At 40.0% G+C, this 21,861-nt stretch overlaps 1 pseudogene; it reads left to right on the plus strand.

The window, feature by feature from the left end:
- Window positions 1-21,861, plus strand: part of LOC143116791 (uncharacterized) — a 65,097-nt pseudogene that overhangs the window by 21,005 nt on the left and 22,231 nt on the right.

Raw genomic sequence — 21,861 nt, forward strand, 5'->3', positions numbered from 1 at the left:
AACAGCTTCTAGAATTAGAATGGTGTGAGGGGCTGTGATTCCAGATTTCATTTAGTGAAAATGTTCATAAATGCAGGTATGTATCCATTAGACATTGATTAGGTGCCTCATAGTTGTAATAAAAATGAAAAAAAAAAAACCATTGATTCAGTCTAATGGTTTTTCTGTGCTGTCTTTACCTGTATGTATTTTTTTATTGTGAACTTATTGGTAGTTTTCAATGTATTCCTCGGAGGGTCAGGGGAAAGTGGCAGTTTCTTATTGTGCTACCTGTGATAAGATTTTCAAGAGAAACTAAAACAAACCGTACCATACTGTACATACCAAAGACAACCCACAAGGAGCCATAGTGGGGGAAAGCCAAAGCAGTTTACAACACGTTCATGTTTCTGTTCTTTCTTGACCTGCATGCTAGTAGTAAAATATTTGATGGTGACTTCCTATTTGGTTACGAGTTTGTTGCTGTGTGTGAGATAAGTGCTGAAAAATCTGGTGTTTGGAACAAAAATACATATTTGTATTTGGAAAACAATTGGATGTCCCATAACTTCCTCCAGGTCAACAATAAAAACCGAGGTAATTATTTTTTGGTAAACATGAAGATAGAATAAAATTGCCACCATTCTGGACACAAAGGCCTTAAAGCCTATTTATTCTTAATTGAATGTTTTATCTAATATATTTCTATGGTTTTATTCATTTTTTGTGAAGCACATTGGGTTGCCTTGCGGTATAAAATGTGCTATATGAACAAATTTGCCTGCCTTGCCTTGCATTGAGAGGCTTTCATGCAAAATGTCCATTGGTGTTTTAAAATTGAGGTTGTATTAGTGTACTGTAGGTTTTACCTACCACAGCTTCTGTGGCGGAATAACATCCAAGCTATACCACAAATACAATCTTTGTTTTGTTGTGGCATGCTCAGTTTACACAGTAGTAGCCCACCCCCACCTGCAGTCTCCTACCCCCATCACCAACCAGTTCACACCTCCACCCCACCTGCAGTCTCCTACCCCCATTACCAACAAGTTCACACCTCCACCCCACTCTCACATTCCCTCCTTAGTGGACTTCACGCAGATTGACCCATGACCACGCCCACCTACCATTATACATTTACATATTGCATTCACATGGACATGTCTTACCCATAATCCTTTGTCCTTATCATTTGCATTGCAAATGCTGTATTCTTGCATCTGATTGGTTAAAAAGGACTCCAGGATGGCAACAGGTCAGATAAAGGTCCTACAGCAGAGGGTTGTTGTCACAGGGTGCTGTGGAAGTACAGTGTGTAGGTGTATATTATCAACAGGACAACTATACTGAAGATTGAGAGGATTTCCTTAGCACAGCAGAACTTCAGTTTGAAATGACAGAACTACTAATACCAGTGAAGATGGAGATCAAAGAAGAAGACTTTGATGATTTCCTCCGTGAACATATTTTGGCCAGTAAATTGGAAGATAAGACTGTACTGGAACATGACTTTAAGACCGAGACAGAAACATCATCAACCTGCAGAGAAGAGGAGTTCACACCAGTGGACATTAAAGAGGAAAACAATTCTGATTCTGGAGAAGATGATGACCATGATGACTCCTCTACTACAAGTAAGATACTTAAAAGTTTGTATTAGTAAAACCTGAATGCTTGATGACTTATTCTTCATTTTTTTTATATTAGATTTCATGTGAATACTTACATCATTGCACATGATTTGTTTCATCATTGCAAGACATGTGTTGTTTGTCTTCTGCCTTGGACTTCATGTATCTGTGCCTGTGTTGACACTCATATATCACATTCTAGCTGACCATTTTACCACAAATCACAAGCTGGACAAATATTAACATCTTCATTGCTGTAGGAGAAGAAAGAGAGATTATATGTTAAACAATATTCTTCAATTACAGGAGCTGTCCAAATGATCACAGCTGGGAAGAGTACCGTTGCTGGTTCAGATATCAACACAAATAAGAGAACACATTCCAAAGGAAAGTCATATTATTGTACCGAGTGTGGAAAGACTTTCACTCAGGTGACAGATTTTAAGAGACACCTCAGGATCCATACTGGGGAAAAGCCATACCCGTGTTCTACGTGTGGGAAGAGTTTCAGAAGCAGCAGAGAGGTTACTATCCATAAGAGAACACATACTGGAGAAAAACCATATCAGTGTTCAGATTGTGGAAAGACTTTTAGCACCTGGGGTAGTTTGAATAAACACAAGACTACCCATACAAGAGAAAAGCCATATCAGTGTTCAGAGTGTGGAAAGACTTTTGCTCAGGTGCGCTATCTCAAGATGCACCAGAGGATCCATACTAGGGAAACGCCATATCAGTGTTCAGATTGTGGAAAGACTTTTACTCAGATGGGTCATCTCAAGATACACCAGAGGATCCATACTGGGGAAACGCCATATCAGTGTTCAGATTGTGGGAAGACTTTTAGCACCTGGGGTAGTTTGAATAAACACAAGACTATCCATACAAGAGAAAAGCCATATCAGTGTTTAGAGTGTGGAAAGACTTTTACTCAGATGGGTCATCTCAAGATACACCAGAGGATCCATACTGGGGAAACGCCATATCAGTGTTCAGATTGTGGGAAGACTTTTACCCAGACAGGTCATCTCAAGAAACACCAGAGGATCCATACTGAAAAGCCACATCAGTGCAGTGCATGTGGAAAGAGTTTCAGAAGCAGCATTGAGGTCACTATCCATCAGAGAACACATACTGCAGAAAAGCCATATCAGTGTTCAGATTGTGGAAAGAGTTTTGCTCAGGTGCGCTATCTCAAGATGCACCAGATGATCAATACTGGGGAAAAGCCGTACATATGCCCCACATGTGGGAAGTGCTTCAGACACAAGTGTTCTTTTAGGCGTCATAAAATGATCCATAAGAGGTAAAAATGAACACCAGTGTTCTCAGGGCCAGATGCACTAACGCTTTTGTGCCCACTTCAGCCGAGCCGAGCTGTGTCAAATCGCGCATTTCTGTATCATACCTATGCATTCCTAGGAGGGTCAGGGGAAAGTGGGAGTTCTGTGATAAGATTTTTCAAGAGAAACTAAAACATACCGTATCATACTGTACATACCAGAGACAAAGACACAAGGAGTCATAGTGGGGGAAGGCCAAAGCAGTTTACTACACGTTCATGTTTCTGTTCTGTCTTGACCTGCATGCTCATGCATTGCACATGATTTGTTTCATCATTGCAAGACATGTGTTGTTTGTCTTCTGCTTTTGGCTTCATGTATCTGTGCCTTCACATATTCCTATTTAGTAAAACCTGAATGGTACTTATTCTTTGTATTAAACATCTTCATTGCTGTAGAAGAAGAAAGAGAGATTATATGTCTTAATTATTTTTTATATATTACAGAAGCTGTTCAAATGATCACAACTGGAGAGAGTTCCAATGCTGGTTCTGATCTCAACACAAATAAGAGAACACATTCCAAAGGAAAGTTATATTATTGTACCGAGTGTGGAAAGACTTTTACTCAGGTGACACAATTTAAGAGACACCAGAGGATCCATACTGGGGAAAAGCCATATCAGTGTTCAGAGTGTGATAAGAGTTTCAGAAGCAGCAGAGAGGTTACTATCCATAAGAGAACACATAAAGAACACACAAGAAGCCATATATTTGTTCTACATGTGGGAAGTCCTTCCTTCAACTGGGCACTCTCAAGAGACACCAAAGAGTCCATACTCTAAAGTCTCATCAGTGTTCAGAGTGTGGTATGACTTTTACTCTGGTAGCACATCTCAAGTGGCACCAGAAAACCCATAATTTTATGACTTGAAAGACTTTTATTCACCTGAGACACATGATACAATCGTCACCGAACAGCTTCTAGAATTAGAATGGTGGCAGGTGCTGTGATTCCAGATTCCATTTAGAATTTTTTTTCATAAATTCAGGTATTTATCCATTAGACATTGGTTAGGTACCTCATAGGTGTATTAAAAAAAACATTGGTTCAGTTTAATGGATTTTTCTGTGCTGTCTTTACCTGCATGTAATTTTTATTGTATTTTTTATTGTTTTGAGTGTGTTCCTTTTCTCTAATGAAATTAGTTTTGAAAATAACAGCTGATTTTTGGAAAAAAATGTTGGAACCAAGTTAAAATGCAGTGACTTACTTACTTGGAATGTAGACATGTAGGAATATATTTACACATGAAGGTATGAATGCTGCATAAAACAAAGACACAAACACACACACACACATTTCAGTTCACACCTCCACCCTTCTCTGTGAAGTTGCCTGACCTGTGCCACCTGAGGACCATCAGATGTGTGAATAGGGTTCTTTCCCATTATCCTAATCTTCTCATTTTTATAGCTGGTTCGTTTAGAGCCTCTTTCTTAACGCTTTTAAAATTTCATATTTTTGTAGGTCTTATACCCTTAATACCATAAATGCGATCTCACAGTGGTAAATGACAAATATGAACCATAAATGATGTCTATATCATTGGTAATTGATTTGATTGATTGTTAATTATTTACATAAATTGTTATGGCTGTATTGATTTAATTAAAGCCTAATAATGTGGTGGGTCCACCTGACCCAAGAGCATTGTCTGTGTAACGGTTTCAACCACAGATATGTGGGCAACATGCTCCCAGTATCGAAAATAAAGTCTCACACCAGTTGTCTTGGAGTAATTTTGACCACATAAATGGCGACGAGGATGTGATTACCTATCACTGAGGCACAGTGAGGAGGACCAATGGCGCAGGACCCCAACCATGTCGACTGGAGGGAGATCTCTTTGTGATCTTGGGCGAAGGCCGTTATCGGCAACAAACACTGCTCTGCGGCACCCAGCCTGGCCAGAGGAAATCCTCCTGTGTCTCGGATATGGTAATGACCGGATTTGGTAGTCACAGACAACTTGGTGGAGAGTCCCTGATTTTACACTTTTTAAGTTGGTAAAATAGGGAAGGCCTGTCCTACCCATTAGAGAGGTAGTGGTTGTGTACACAGTTTTCCTACCTGTGATGGAGGTAGAGGGTTTTCCTGCCTAAGGTTGAGGCAGAAGAGTGCACTATTTCCTGCCAGTGATAGTGGTAGTGGCTTTACTGCCTATGTGTACAGTAGGTAGTAGTTTTTGTTATTTAAAAATAGGCCTGAACACATTGGCTAGTCCAAAATACCTATAAAAGATTTAGAAATACCCCAGAAACATGTACATATACTATATGGAAATAAAAAAACATATTTTGTATGGGAGTATGGATGCAAAAATTTGATTTTCCTTTCCAATCACCTACATGTGGATGATATTGGAGGGTCTTGCTCAGTGGGAATCTTTACACTGTCATATAGTAAAATGCACCCTACATTAAGAGCACAAAATAAACTATAAACACAATTAACTTGATTTAAAAAGCTTTATTCACATTTTGCACGTCCCAACTTTTTATGGTTGTAGAATACTCACAAAAAAATCTAAAAGGACATTTCACTTGATTAAAAAACACTTTATTTGTATTCCGAAATTAGCAGTTTATTTTAACTGCATAAAAAACAGCATCAGAGTGTTCTAAACAAATGAAGCTTTTTCCCCTCTCTTGGTGACTTTTGGCTAAAGATACAGTATGGACCATCTGGTGTCTTTTGAGATTACTCACACTAGTAAAAGCTCTTCCATATAGAACATTGATATGGCTATTATCCCCAGTATGGATGCCGGGTATTTAGAGAAACGAATACCCCCCCCCCCTCCCTAGATGAGTACACTCATCTGGCTTTTCCCCAGTATGGAACTTCTGGTGTCTCTTCAGATTACCCACATTAGGTCTTTCCACACTCTGTACACTTATACAACTACCCGATATGGATCATATTGTCAGGATCCTGCAGGGTCTGATTGACTTTGTGCCACCCGTTTGTTCGCTTTTGCTGTTCCCCATGTCCTCTCCATCAGAGGATCCATACAGAAGAAAAGCCACGTCTGTGTGATACATGTGGGACGTCCTTCCGTGAACTGGGTTCTCTCAAGACTCACCAGAGAGTCCATACTCTAAAGTCTCATCAGTGCTCAGAGTGTGGTATGACTTTTACTCTGGTACCTCATCTCAAGTGGCACCAGAAAACCCATAATTTTATGACTTGAAAAACTTTTATTGATCTGGGACATACAATTGTACAATTGTCACTGAACAGCTTCTAGAATTAGAATGGTGTGAGGGGCTGTGATTCCAGATTTCATTTAGTGAAAATGTTCATAAATGCAGGTATGTATCCATTACACATTGATTAGGCACCTCATAGGTGTAATAAAAAAAAAAAACATTGATTCAGTCTAATGGTTTTTCTGTGCTGTCTTTACCTGTATGTATTTTTTTTATTGTGAACTTCTTGGTAGTTTTCAATGTATTCCTCGGAGGGTCAGGGGAAAGTGGGAGTTTATTATTGTGCTACCTGTGATAAGATTTTCAAGAGAAACTAAAACAAACCGTAGCATACTGTACATACCAGAGACAACCCACAAGGAGCCATAGTGGGGGAAACCCAAAGCAGTTTACAACACGTTCATGTTTCTGTTCTTTCTTGACCTGCATGCTAGTAGTAAAATATTTGATGGTGACTTCCTATTTGGTTACGAGTTTGTTCCTGTGTGTGAGATAAGTGCTGAAAAAGCTGGTGTTTGGAACAAACATAAATATTTGTATTTGGAAAACAATTGGATGTCCCATAACTTCCTCCAGCTCAAGAATAAGAACTGAGGTAATTATTTTTTAGTAAACATGAAGATAGAATAAAAATTGCCACCATTCTGGACACAAAGGCCTTAATTTATTTTGAAATGAATGTTTCTATGTAATATATTTCTTGAATTTCCCCTGGGGATCAATAAAGTATCTATCTATTTCTATGGTTTTATTATTTTTTTGTGAAGCACATTGGGTTGCCTTGCGGTATAAAATGTGTTATATGAACAAATTTGCCTGCCTTGCCTTGCATTGAGAGGCTTTCATGCAAAAAGTCCATTGGTGTTTTAAAATTGAGGTTGTATTAGTGTACTGTAGTCATGTAGGTTTTACCTACCACTGCTTCTGTGGTGGAATAACATCCAAGCTATACCACAAATACAATCTTTCTTTTGTTGTGGCATGCTCAGTTTACACAATTGCAGCCCACCCCCACCTGCAGTCTCCTACCCCCATCACCAACCAGTTCACACCTCCACCCCACCTGCAGTCTCCTACCCCCATCACCAACCAGTTCACACCTCCACCCCACCTGCAGTCTCCTACCCCCATCACCAACCAGTTCACACCTCCACCCCCACCTGCAGTCTCCTACCCCCATCACCAACCAGTTCACACCTCCACCCCACTCTCACATTCCCTCCTTAGTGGACTTCAGGCAGATTGACCCATGATCACGCCCACCTACCATTATACATTTACATATTGCATTCACATGGGCATGTCTTACCCATAATCCTTTGTCCTTATCATTTGCATTGCAAATGCTGTATTCTTGCATCTGATTGGGTAAAAAGGACTCCAGGATGGCAACAGGTCAGATAAAGGTCCTACATCAGAGGGTTGTTGTCACAGGGTGCTGTGGAAGTACAGTGTGTAGGTGTATATTATCAACAGGACAACTATACTGAAGTTTGATAGGATTTCCTTAGTTCAGCAGAACTTAAGTCTGAAATGACCGAACTACTAATACCAGTGAAGATGGAGATTAAAAAAGATGATTTTGATGATTTCCTCCGTGAATATATTTTGGCCAGTAAATTGGGAGATAAGACTATATTGGAACGTGACTTTAAGATTGAGATACAAACATCATCATCCTGCAGAGAAGAGGAGTTCACACCAGTGGAAATGAAAGAGGAACACAGTTCTTATTCTGGACAATATGATGACCATGATGACTCCTCACCTACAAGTAAGAGACTCAAAAGTGTATATTAGTAAAACCTGGATAGGTGATGAGTTTTTAGCATTATTTATATTAGATTTCATGGGGATATTTACATTAATTTACATTATTTGCTTTCTATTAGACATGCTGGCTCCTGTCCTTGACTTGTATTTATGCATGTGTTGACACTGGCATATCATCTGTACCTTAAATCACAAAGTGAGGAAAAAAATATTGCTGTAGTGGGAAAAAGTAAGACTATATGTTAAACAATTTTCTTATATTACAGGAGCTGTCCAAATGATCACAGCTGGGAAGAGTACCGTTGCTGGTTCAAATATCAACCCAAATAAGAGAACACATTCCAAAGGAAAGACATATTATTGTACCGAGTGTGGAAAGACTTTCACTCAGGTGTCTAGTCTCAAGAGACACCAGAGGATCCATACTGGGGAAAAGCCATATCAGTGCTCAGAGTGTGGAAAGACTTTTTCTCAGATGTGTACTCTGAAATCACACCAGAAAATCCATACGGGAGAAAAGCCATATCAGTGTTCAGATTGTGGAAAGAGTTTTATTCAGTTGGGTCATCTCAAGGCACACCAGAGAATCCATACTGGGGAAAAGCCATACCCGTGTTATACATGTGGTAAGAGTTTCAGAAGCAGCATTGAGGTCACTATCCATCAGAGAACACATACTGTGGAAAAGCCATATCAGTGCTCAGAGTGTGGAAAGACTTTTTCTCAGATGTATACTCTGAAGTCACACCAGAAAATCCATACGGGAGAAAAGCCATATCAGTGTTCAGAGTGTGGAAAGACTTTTTCTCAGATGTGTACTCTGAAGTCACACCAGAAAATCCATACGGGAGAAAAGCCATATCAGTGTTCAGATTGTGGAAAGAGTTTTATTCAGTTGGGTCATCTCAAGGCACACCAGAAAATCCATACTGGGGAAAAGCCATATCAGTGCAGTGCATGTGGGAAGAGTTTCAGCACCAAAGGAGAGCTCACTATCCATCAGAGATATCACTCTAGGGAAAGGCCATATCAGTGTTCAGAGTGTGGAAAGACTTTTGCTCAGATGTGTACTCTGAAGTCACACCAGAAAATCCATACTGGGGAAAAGCCATATCAGTGTGCTACATGTGGGAAGAGTTTCATAACCAACATGCAGCTTACTGTCCATCAGAGAACACACACTGGAGAAAAACCATATCAGTGCTCAGAGTGTGGAAAGACTTTTACTGAGTTGGGTCATCTCAAGATACACCAGAGGATCCATACTGGGGAAAAGCCGTACATATGCCCCACATGTGGGAAGAGTTTCAGACACGAGTGTTCTTTCAGCCGTCATAAAATGATCCATAAGAGGTAAAAATGAACACCAGTGTTCTTAGGGCCAGATGCACTAACGCTTTTGTGCCCACTTTAGCCGAGCCGAGCTGTGTCAAATTGCGCATTTCTGTATCATACCTATGCTTTCAGGGGAAAGTGGGAGTTTATTATTGTGCTACCTGTGATAAGATTTTCAAAATAAACTAAAACATACCGTACCATACTGTACATACCAGAGACAAAGACACAAGGAGCCATAGTGGGGGAAGCCCAAAGCAGTTTACTACACTTTCATGTTTATGCTCTGTCTTGACCTGCATGCTAATATTAAAATGTTTGATGGTGACTTCCTATCTGGTTACGAGTTTGTTCCTGTGTGTGAGATAAGTGCTGAAAATAAAAGCTGGTGTTTGGAACAAACATAAATATTTTCAAATGATGTGAGTTGTATTTTCTTCATGTGTGCTCATCATGTGAGGTGGAGAGGAACATTTCCCACCATTTCATAATGTGCATAGTCATATTTTTGTCACTGTTTCATCATGGCTTTTGCTGAGAAACAAATAGTTTGCAAAACACACTTAAACATTCTTTAGAACACAGCTGATCAACTGTCTGCTTTTCACTTTTGAATGAAGTTCCAGTACTAGAGGAATGATATGAAAGAGGTGAATAAGAAGCACAAAACCCTTTTTCCTTGATGCGTTGTGTTATACTTAGCAACAGTCTGTTATCGAGAAATATAAGACCAGCGAAAATTGTGAAGGCCCATTTAAGTAAATGGAGCATTCTGCAGCATTATGAAGAGCCATATATAACAGTGTTTATGAGATATTTCTAAATCCTTGACAGGTGTTTAGGAACAACATGTCTTGTATAGCTCATCCTTTCTCATTAAACCTGTCCCCTTAACCCCTTTATGTGTTCATTTCATGTTTAATAGTTTTGTGGCAAAAAAGAATGTATCCAAATGTAATCCAAAATTATATATATATTATCATCTAATGTGGTGATATAGTTTTGAATCAACAGAAATATTTTATATATTACAAATCTTTATTTTAGACAAGTGCTATTTCAAGGAAAAGTCCTTGTATATGGCTCTGGAGGCATTGCATAGTAAAAGTTGGGAACAAGACATTTGATCACAATTAACGTATCCAGAATCCAACTAACCTTGATCCCAAGCAGGAATGTGAGATGTTGGCTTCTGATTAACATGGACAACATTTTTGGCCGCATTTGGCCACTTTTTTCGGGCCGGCATCATTATAACATTATATATAGCATATATACATTATAGCAGTATAGCATATAGCACTTCTTCATCCCCGCAAGAGTTTAACAGGAGCATTAACTGTGTTGTAAGGGCAGGTGTGAACTGGTGAGTGATGGGGGTAGGAGACTGCATGTGGGGGTGGAGGTGTGAACTGATTGGCGATGGAGGTAAGAGACTGCCAGTTTTGCCATTACAACAAAAACATGTTGAATTTCCCCTTGGGGATCAATAAAGTATCTATCTATCTATCTATCTATCTATCTATCTATCTATCTATCTAGCTATCCATCTTTCTATCTATCTATCTATCTATCTATCTATCTATCTATCTATCTATATATCTATCTATCTAGCTTTCCATCTTTCTATCTATCTATCTATCTATCTATCTATCTATTGTTGCAAGTCTTGTAGTTGTGGCTCATGCAAATATTGACGTGAACAATGTAATAACCAATAGTGACCTCACTCCAACATCACAAAGGACGGACAAGGTAGGCGACAGCTATAGCCTATTAATGGGTTTCATCAGGTACCTTGCCACACGTGCATTAATCAAGCACCATACAGTCTGCATTCATAATGTAGGTGCTTGATTTTATACACCTGTGGTAAGGGACCTGATGAAACCCAAGAATATGATTTTATTATTTTGTTTCTCATAAATTAAATAAAGAATAAAGAATTGTATTCTTCCTCAAAGCTTCTCATGCTTTGTATGTGTATGTGCACATATAGTACTTTGAAGGATCTGTCCTTGACTTTGAGAAACAGCCAATGTGTGCGATCACTGTTCACATATATAATGGTCCTCAGGTGGGAGATACTCCACAAAAGAGGGTGGATGGGTGTGGGGGGTGGCAACAGTCTACACACAATTACTCCCAAGGGTCATGGAATTTCATGGAATATTGGGATTTGGTAAATTGTGTCTGACTCGGTAAATCCACCTTTTAAATAAGTTATTAAACACATTTCTATATCTGTGGATAATAAAGATTATTATTATCATTGTTTAACTGTGATATGCTAAATTAACACAACTCCATCGAGCTCCCACAACCCCCACCCCCTGGTGGACTGATTAATAATCACACCCGCCTGAGGACCATCATACTTTTAAACAGGCCATGCACATGGTAATCCTTACCCACAACCTTTTGTTATTATCATTTGCATTTCAAATGTGCCATTCATGCAGCTGATTAGTTAAGCTTGAATCTAGGACAACAAAGGGTTCGACATATAAGAAGCAGTAGAACAGATATATTTCTAAAGTTAGGAGGTTGTCACAGGGATGCTGTTGAAGTACAGTGTATAGATTCAAGACAATCGGCATACTGTTCTTTTTATTTTTATTTTGTAGTCACTGAAGGAAGGTTTGACCGAATTTATTTCATGCAGCACACCTGGTTGAAGTCTGAAATGCAAGAGGTGAGAGGTCCACTAACATCAGTGAAGAAAGAGCTCAAAGATGAAGACTTTGATGATTTCCTCAGAGAACATATTTTGGCAGTTAAGAAACTGGAAGATGAGACTGGTCCACTTACCCCAGTGAAGGAGGAGATCAAAAATGAAGACTTCCATTATTTCGTCAGGGAACATGACTGGAAGACTGATACGCAAACAGTATTAACTTTGACTTGCAAAAAGAAATCATTCTCACCAGTGGAAATTAAAGAGGAAAACAAAGAGGATTTTAGAAAGTATGACTGTGATGACTCCTCTTCAACAAGTAAGATGTTAAATGGTTTGAAATACTAGATTTAATGGAAATACTTAAATCATTGCTTTAGTACAGTTTATCACTTGGAGAAAAGAAATACTCTTCTGATTGGTTGGCGGGGTGGCTATTAAGTAAGGGATAACGGCCGCCGAGGTGTCCTGTTATACGGAATTAATGGACGAGGGCGAGGGGCAAAAACTCCCCGACGCGCAGCGGTCCACCGCCCAAGTCCATTAATTCCGTATAACTGGACACACCTCGAAGGCCGTTATCCCTTATCACCCGGTTGCCACTGTAAACACTGTAAACACGCGGTTCTGTTTAAAAAGAAGCTCACTAGTTCAGCTTGTTGTACAACTTTAGAATGGACAGTTAGCTTGTTTACAGTTGATTCCATTGTTGGGAAGCCTGCAACCAAAAGATTCTAGAGCGCCTCAACCGTCGTCCTTCTATGGTTGTTATAGTTACCATTCATAAGCATTGATATGGAACGGTGTCCTGTTATTCAGAATTAAAGGCCACCCGCCAGCCAATCAGAAAAGAGTATTTCTTCTCTCCGGGTGATAATTCTGAATAATGGGACACCTATGAAGTAGATCTGGTAAAAAAGTTGAATCACTGTTCCATATCAATGCTTATAAATGGTAACTATAACAACCATAGTAGGATGACAGTTGAGCCTGGTAGCAGGCTTCGCAACAATGGAATCAACTGTAAACAAGCTAACTATCCATGCTATTATCCATGCATGACTATTGCCTATAGTGGCAACCCGGTGATAAGCGGGATAACGTCCTTTGAGTTATCCTGTTATACAGAGTTATTGGTCTTGGAATTAATGTTCTTTGCCCAAACAATCATTGTTTGAAAAGGAAAAAAAAAATTAAAAAATAATTTTCTTATATTACAGGAGCTGTTCAAAGGATCATGTGTGGGATAAGTTTCAGAAGTGATTCATACATCAACTTACATCAGACATCACATACTGGTCAAAAGCCACATCAGTGCTCTCCTTGTGGAAGGCCCTTTGGTGAAATGTCTCTTCTCAGGAGACATGAGAGGATCCATACTGGGGGAAAGCCATGCCATGGTAATATATGTAGGAAGAGTTTCACAAGTGGCAAAAACCTCACCATCAATAATAGAACAGATTCTGGAGATAAGTCGTGTCAATGTTCAGAGTCTGGAAGGACTTGTACTGAGGTGTGCAATCTCAAGTCACACAAGAAAATCCATGACGGGGAAAAGCCATATCTGTGTACTACATGTGGAAAGAGTTTCAGAACAGCCACAGAGCGCACTGTCCATAAGAGAACACATTCTGGAGAAAAGCCATATCAGTGCTCAGAGTGTGGAAAGACTTTTACTCAGGCAGGTCATCTCAAGACACACCAGAGGATCCATAATGTGGAGAAGCAGTATCGGTGTTCAGATTGTGGAAAGAGTTTTACTCAGGCAGGCCATCTCAAGAGACACCAGATGATCCATACTGGGGAAAAGCCACATCAGTGCACTTTATGTGGGCAGAATTTCGGGAGGAAAACAGAGCTCATTGTCCACATTACAACACATTCTGGAGAAAAGCCATATCAGTGTTTAGAGTGTGGAAGGGCTTTTGCTCACTTGGGTAATCTCAAGACTCACCAGAGTATCCATACTGGGGTGCGGCATAAGTGTTCAGAGTGTGGAAAGAGTTTTACTCAGGTGGGTTATCTCAAGATACACCAGATGATCCATACTGGGGAAAAGCCATTTCATTGTGTTACATGTGGGAAGTCCTTCCGACATGAGTCTTCTTTCAAGCGTCATCAAATGATCCATAGCAGGTCAAAAGTAACACCAGTGGTCTCAGTGTGTATTTAAAGATGTGTCTAGTTTCAATAAACATCAGACAGTCCACAGTGGGAAAAAGTCATCAGTGTGGAAAGACTTTCACTCAGGTTGGTTATATCTAAAAGAGGTGGTGGTAGTGGTTGGGGTAGTAGTGTAGTGGTTAAGGAGCTGGGCTAGCGTGCAGCAGCCTGAACGTTGTCGGTTCAATTTCCGGCTTCCACCATTGTGCCCTTGAGCAAGGTACTTAACCCCTTTACTCAGGTTGGTTATCTCTAAAGACACCAGATGATTCCTCCCTGAGAAAACCTTATTATTGTGCTACATGTGATAAGAGATTTACTCAGGTTGGTTATCTCTAAAGACACCAGATGATTCCTCCCTGAGAAAACCTTATTATTGTGCTACATGTGATGAGATGTAAGAGAAACTAAAAAGTGACAATTGCATACCAGAGACAAAGACACAAGGAGCCATAGTGGGGGAAGCCCAAAGCAGTTTACAACACGTTCATGTTTCTGTTCTGTCTTGACCTGCATGCTAATAGTAAAATTGCAGTCACTTACTATTTGGTTACGAGTTTGTTCCTGTGTGTGAGATAAGTGCTGAAAACAAAAGCTGGTTTTAGGAACAAAAAATAAATATTTTCAAATGATGTGAATTGTATTTGTATGTGTGCTCATCATGTGAGGTGGAGATTTCCCACCATTTCATAATTTGCCAAACACGTTATGGTTTCATTCTCATGTAGTTCCACCCTGATGGGACCTATTTCCCGATAGTGACCAGTGACCTATTTCCCGATAGTGGCCATATATTATCCCTCATATTACACGGTACACATTTTGAATTCTTGTTCACGCGCACCTGGATGTCATTGGCGCGTGCAACATCAGCCGCATCTTCTCAATCACATAACTAAAAACGTTACTATATGGTTATGCAAATAAAATACCAAAAAACAACTAAGTAGCAACGTTGTGCAAAAAGAACAATGGCACCATAATACAATGCTTTTTTTATTTTTAAAAACGTTAGGAGTGTTACTTTGCTTGATAGTAAGTAAGTAAAGTGTATTTATAGAGCACTCATTTAACCACAGTTTGCACTGACCAAAGTGCTGTATATAGTGCATTAGCTAAAAACATATAAGAGCGGAGGCTGAGAGCCTGTCTCCTCATCCAACATCAGTGTGTGACCTCACAAATGCACTTCTGGAAGAATGGTCAAATATTCCCATAAACACACTCCTAAACCTTGTGGAGCCTTTCCAGAAGAGTTGAAGCTGCTATAGCTGCAAAGGGTGGACCGACGTCATATTAATCCCTATGGATTAAGAATGGGATGTCCCTTAACCCTTAGAACCCTAAGCTGTTTTAGGGCATTTTCACTACCTTTATTACAAAGGATTTATTCTGGTCATTGTAAGTGCCACACACACATATTATATATTGTTTTTTTCAGCAGAGTCTAGGCTATCCAGATCTGCCATCATTTCATGTAGTATTAGTACATGATTTTATAGCATTGATTTTATTTTGATTTTTAAAGAATGAAAAAAATAAAAACCGTATTATAAAAATTCTTATATTTTGTATATATATATATATATATATATATACATACTCTTTTGAGTCTCTTTTGAAATTTGGTCTCTGCATTTATCCCAATTAGTGAAACACACTCAGCACACAGTGAAGTGAAGCACACACTAATCCCGGCGCAGTGAGCTGCCTGCAACAACAGCGGTGCTCGGGGAGCAGTGAGGGGTTAGGTGCCTTGCTCAAGGGCACTTCAGCCATGCCTACTGGTTGGGGTTCGAACTAGCAACCCTCTGGTTAGAAGTCTGAAGCTAACCAGTAGGCCACGGCTGCCCCAAAGGGAAATTCAAGGTCTGTACGGCTGTATATGGGACTTATGTTTTTTCCTTTTCTCTGTTTGTGTTTCCTCTTATTAGTTTACCTGTTGCGCGCCTCTCTGTATTGCCCATTGTGGATACTGACATGTTTTCAATGCGTTCTGTATGTGTTGCTCCTCCTGTGCCCTGTCCTTGGGATCCATTGTTAAAGCTGCCCGTTCTTGTAGTGTTCTAACCACTGATAGTTTATGTGCAACTGGATGCTCTGATGTCCAAAGTAGGTATTGATCTGTGTGCGTCGGTTTCCTATAGATTTTTATTTTGATGTCTCCTTCAATCGTGTGGTGGATTTTTATGTCCAAAAAAGCTATGGACCTGTCTATGTCTTCTTCATGTGTGAACTTTATGTTGCCGGTGTGGTCAATGGAATTGAGGTGATCTGTGAGTTCTTGTGTATGTCCTCTCTTTACCTTTTCCAAAATGTCATCCACGTATCGCCTGTACTTCTCCGGTGCGGATGTTATTGCTTCCTTCTCCAGGTGTTCCATGAAAAAGCCATCTGTGCCTGTGTTGACACTCACACATCACATTCTAGCTGACCATTTTACCACAAATCACAAGCTGGACAAATATAAACATCTTCATTGCTGTAGGAGAAGAAAGAGAGATTATACGTTAAACAATTTTCTTCAATTACAGGAACTGTCCAAATGATCACAGCTGGGAAGAGTACTGTTGCTGATTCAGATTCCAACACAAATAAGAGAACATTTTCCAGAGGAAAGTCATATTATTGTACTGAGTGTGGAAAGACTTTCACTCAGGTGTCTAATCTCAAGAGACACGAGAGAATCCATACTGGGGAAAAGCCATACGCGTGTTCTACGTGTGGGAAGAGTTTCAGAAGCAGCATTGAGGTCACTATCCATCAGAGAACACATACTGCAGATAAGCCACATCAGTGCTCAGAGTGTGGAAAGACTTTTACTCAGGTGGGTCATCTCAAGGAACACCAGAGAATCCATACTGGGGAAAAGCCATATCAGTGTTCAACATGTGGGAAGAGTTTCAGAACCAACACTGAGGTCACTATCCACATTAGAACACATACAGGAGAAAAGCCATATCACTGTTCAGAGTGTGGAAAGACTTTTGCTCGGGTGTATAATCTCAAGATCCACCAGAGGATCCATACTGGGGAAAAGCCATATCAGTGTGTTACATGTGGGAAGAGTTTCATAACCAACAAACACCTTACTGTCCATCAGAGAACACACACTGCAGAAAGACCAAAACAGTGCTCAGAGTGTGGAAAGACATTTACTAAGTTGTGTCATCTCAAGATACACCAGAGGATTCATACTGGGGAAAAGCCGTACATATGTCCCACATGTGGGAAGAGTTTCAGACATGATTTTTCTTTCAGCCGTCATAAAATGATCCTTGTAAGGTAAAAATGAACACCTGTGTTCTCAGGGCCAGATGCTCTAACGCTTTTGTGCCCACTTCAGCTGAGCCGAGCTGTGTCAAATTGCGCATTTCTGTATCATACATATCCATTCATAGGAGGGTCAGGGGAAAGTGGGAGTTTATTATTGTGCTACCTGTGATAAGATTTTCAAAATAAACTAAAACATACCGTACCATACTGTACATACCAGAGACAAAGACACAAGGAGCCATAGTGGGGGAAGGCCAAAGCAGTTTACTACACTTTCATGTTCATGTTCTGTCTTGACCTACATGCTAACAGTAAAATGCTTGATGGTGACTTCCTATCTGGTTACGAGTTTGTTGCTGTGTGTGAGATAAGTGCTGAAAAATCTGGTGTTTGGAACAAAAATACATATTTGTATTTGGAAAACAATTGGATGTCCCATAACTTCCTCCAGGTCAACAATAAAAACCGAGGTAATTATTTTTTGGTAAACATGAAGATAGAATAAAATTGCCACCATTCTGGACACAAAGGCCTTAAAGCCTATTCATTTTTAATTGAATGTTTTATCTAATATTTTTTCTATGGTTTTATTCATTTTTTGTGAAGCACATTGGGTTGCCTTGCGGTATAAAATGTGTTATATGAACAAATTTGCCTGCCTTGCCTTGCATTGAGAGGCTTTCATGCAAAAAGTCCATTGGTGTTTTAAAATTGAGGTTGTATTAGTGTACTGTAGTCATGTAGGTTTTACCTACCACAGCTTCTGTGGTGGAATAACATCCAAGCTATACCACAAATACAATCTTTCTTTTGTTGTGGCATGCTCAGTTTACACAATTGCAGCCCACCCCCACCTGCAGTGTCCTAACCCCATCACCAACCAGTTCACACCTCCACCCCACCTGCAGTCTCCTACCCCACCTGCAGTTCACAACTCCACCCCCACCTGCAGTCTCCTACCCCCATCACCAACCAGTTCACACCTCCACCCCACCTGCAGTCTCCTACCCCCATCACTCACCAGTTCACACCTCCACCCCCACCTGCAGTCTCCTACCCCCATCACCAACCAGTTCACACCTCCACCCCACTCTCACATTCCCTCCTTAGTGGACTTCACGCAGATTGACCCATGACCACGCCCACCTACCATTATACATTTACATATTGCATTCACATGGTCATGTTTTACCCATAATCCTTTGTCCTTATCATTTGCATTGCAAATGCTGTATTCTTGCAGCTGATTGGGTAAAAAGGACTCCAGGATGGCAACAGGTCAGATAAAGGTCCTATAGCAGAGGGTGGTTGTCACAGGGTGCTGTGGAAGTACAGTGTGTATTATCAACAGGACAACTATACTGAAGTTTGAGAGGATTTCCTTAGCACAGCAGAACTTAAGTCTGAAATGACAGAACTACTAATACCAGTGAAGGAGATCAAAGAAGAAGACTTTGATGATTTCCTCCGTGAACATATTTTGGCCAGTAAATTGGAAGATAAGACTGTACTGGAACATGACTTTAAGATTGAGATACAAGCATCATCAACCTGCAGAGAAGAGGAGTTCACACCAGTGGACATTAAAGAGGAAAATGATTCTGATTCTGGAGAAAATGATGACCATGATGACTCCTCTACTACAAGTAAGATACTTAAAAGTTTGTATTAGTAAAACCTGAATGCTTGATGACTTATTCTTCATTTTTTATATTAGATTTCATGTGAATACTTAAATCATTGCACATGATTTGTTTCATCATTGCAAGACATTTGTTGTTTGTCTTCTGCCTTGGACTTCATGTATCTGTGTCTGTGTTGACACTCATATATCATATTCTAGCTGACCATTTTACCACAAATCACAAGCTGGACAAATATAAACATCTTCATTGCTGTAGGAGAAGAAAGAGAGAGATTATATGTTAAACAATTTTCTTCAATTACAGGAACTGTCCAAATGATCACAGCTGGACAGAGTACCGTTGCTGGTTCAGATATCAACACAAATAAGAGAACACATTCCAGAGGAAAGTCATATTATTGTACTGAGTGTGGAAAGACTTTCACTCAGGTGACACATTTTAAGAGACACCTGAGGATCCATACTGGGGAAAAGCCATACCCGTGTTCTACGTGTGGGAAGAGTTTCAGAAGCAGCATTGAGGTCACTATCCATCAGAGAACACATACTGGAGAAAAGCCATATCAGTGTTCAGAGTGTGGAAAGACTTTTCGTCAGATTTGTACTCTGAAGTCACACCAGAAAATCCATACGGGAGAAAAGCCATATCAGTGTTCAGATTGTGGAAAGACTTTCACTCAGGTGTTTAATCTCAAGATCCACCAGAGGACCCATACTGGGGAAAAGCCATATCAGTGTGCTTCATGTGGGAAGAGTTTCATAACCAACATGCAGCTTGCTGACCATCAGAGAACACACACTGGAGAAAAACCATATCAGTGCTCAAAGTGTGGAAAGACTTTTACTAAGTTGGGTCATCTCAAGAGACACCAGAGAATCCATACTGGGGAAAAGCCATATCACTGTTCAGAGTGTGGAAAGACTTTCACTCAGGTGTATAATCTCAAGAGACACCAGAGAATCCATACTGGGGAAAAGCCATATCAGTGTTCTACGTGGGAAGAGTTTCAGAAGCAGCATTGAGGTCACTATCCATCAGAAAACACATACTGCAGAAAAGCCATATCAGTGCTCAGAGTGTGGAAAGACGTTTACTCAGTTGGGTCATCTCAAGAAACACCAGAGGATCCATACTGGGGAAAAGCCGTACATATGCCCCACACGTGGGAAGAGTTTCAGACACGGGTGTTCTTTCAGCCGTCATAAAATGATCCATAAGAGGTAAAAATGAACAACAGTGTTCTCAGGGCCAGATGCACTGATGCTTTTGTGCCTACTTCAGCCGAGCCGAGCTGTGTCAAATTGCACATTTCTGTATCATACGTATGCATTCCTAGGAGGGTCAGGGGAAAGTGGGAGTTTATTACTGTGCTACCTGTGATATGATTTTCAAGATAAACTAAAACATACCGTACCATACTGTACATACCAGAGACAAAGACACAAGGAGCCATAGTGGGGGAAGCCCAAAGCAGTTTACTACACGTTCATGTTTCTGTTCTGTCTTGACCTACATGCTAATAGTAAAATGTTTGATTTTGACTTCCTATCTGGTTACGAGTTTGTTCCTGTGTGTGAGATAAGTGCTGAAAATAAAAGCTGGTTTTAGGAACAAATGATGTGAATTGTATTTTCTTCATGTGTGCTCATCATGTGAGGTGGAGAATTCCCACCATTTGATAATGTGCATAATGCCAAACACGTTATGGTTTCATTCTCATGTAGTTCCACCCTGAAGGGACCTATTTCCCGATAGTGACAAGTGTTCTATACATTATCCCTCATATTACACGGTACACGTTTTGAATTATTATTCATGCGCACCTGGATGTCATTGGCGACATTGGCGACCTGGATGTCAGTGCAACATTAGCTGCATCTTCTCAATCACATAACTAAAACCGTTACTATATGGTTATACAAATAAAATACCAAAAAACAACTAAGTAGCAACGTTGTGCAAAAAGAACAATGCCACCATAATACAATGCTTTTTTTATGTTTAACGTTAGGGGAGTGTTACTTTGCCTGTTAGTAAGTAAGTAAGTAAAGTTTATTTATAGAGCACTCATTTAACCACAATTTGCACTGACCAAAGTGCTGTATATAGTGCATTAGCTAAAAACATAGAGAGCGGAGACTGAGAGCCTGTCTCCTCAGTGTGTGACCTCACAAATACACTTCTGGAAGAATGGTCAAATATTCCCATAAAAGCCTTTCCAGAAGAGTTGAAGCTGTTATAGCTGCAAAGGGTGGACCGACGTCATATTAATCCCTATGGATTAAGAATGGGATGTCCCTTAACCCTTAGAACCCTAAGCTGTTTTAGGGCATTTTCACTACCTTTATTACAAAGGATTTATTCTGGTCATTGTAAGTGCCACACACACATATTATATATTGTTTTTTTCAGCAGAGTCTAGGCTATCCAGATCTGCCATCATTTCATGTAGTATTAGTACATGATTTTATAGCATTGATTTTATTTTGATTTTTAAAGAATGAAAAAAATAAAAACCGTATTATAAAAATTCTTATATTTTGTATATATATATATATATATATATATACATACTCTTTTGAGTCTCTTTTGAAATTTGGTCTCTGCATTTATCCCAATTAGTGAAACACACTCAGCACACAGTGAAGTGAAGCACACACTAATCCCGGCGCAGTGAGCTGCCTGCAACAACAGCGGTGCTCGGGGAGCAGTGAGGGGTTAGGTGCCTTGCTCAAGGGCACTTCAGCCATGCCTACTGGTTGGGGTTCGAACTAGCAACCCTCTGGTTAGAAGTCTGAAGCTAACCAGTAGGCCACGGCTGCC

Source organism: Alosa pseudoharengus, unplaced genomic scaffold, assembly GCF_046254945.1.
Source record: "Alosa pseudoharengus isolate Yale_2024_CS ecotype anadromous, Long Island Sound unplaced genomic scaffold, YU_APseudo_1.1 YU_APseudo_1.1_scf_1, whole genome shotgun sequence".
In the NCBI taxonomy this organism is placed as follows: Eukaryota; Metazoa; Chordata; class Actinopteri; order Clupeiformes; family Clupeidae; genus Alosa; species Alosa pseudoharengus.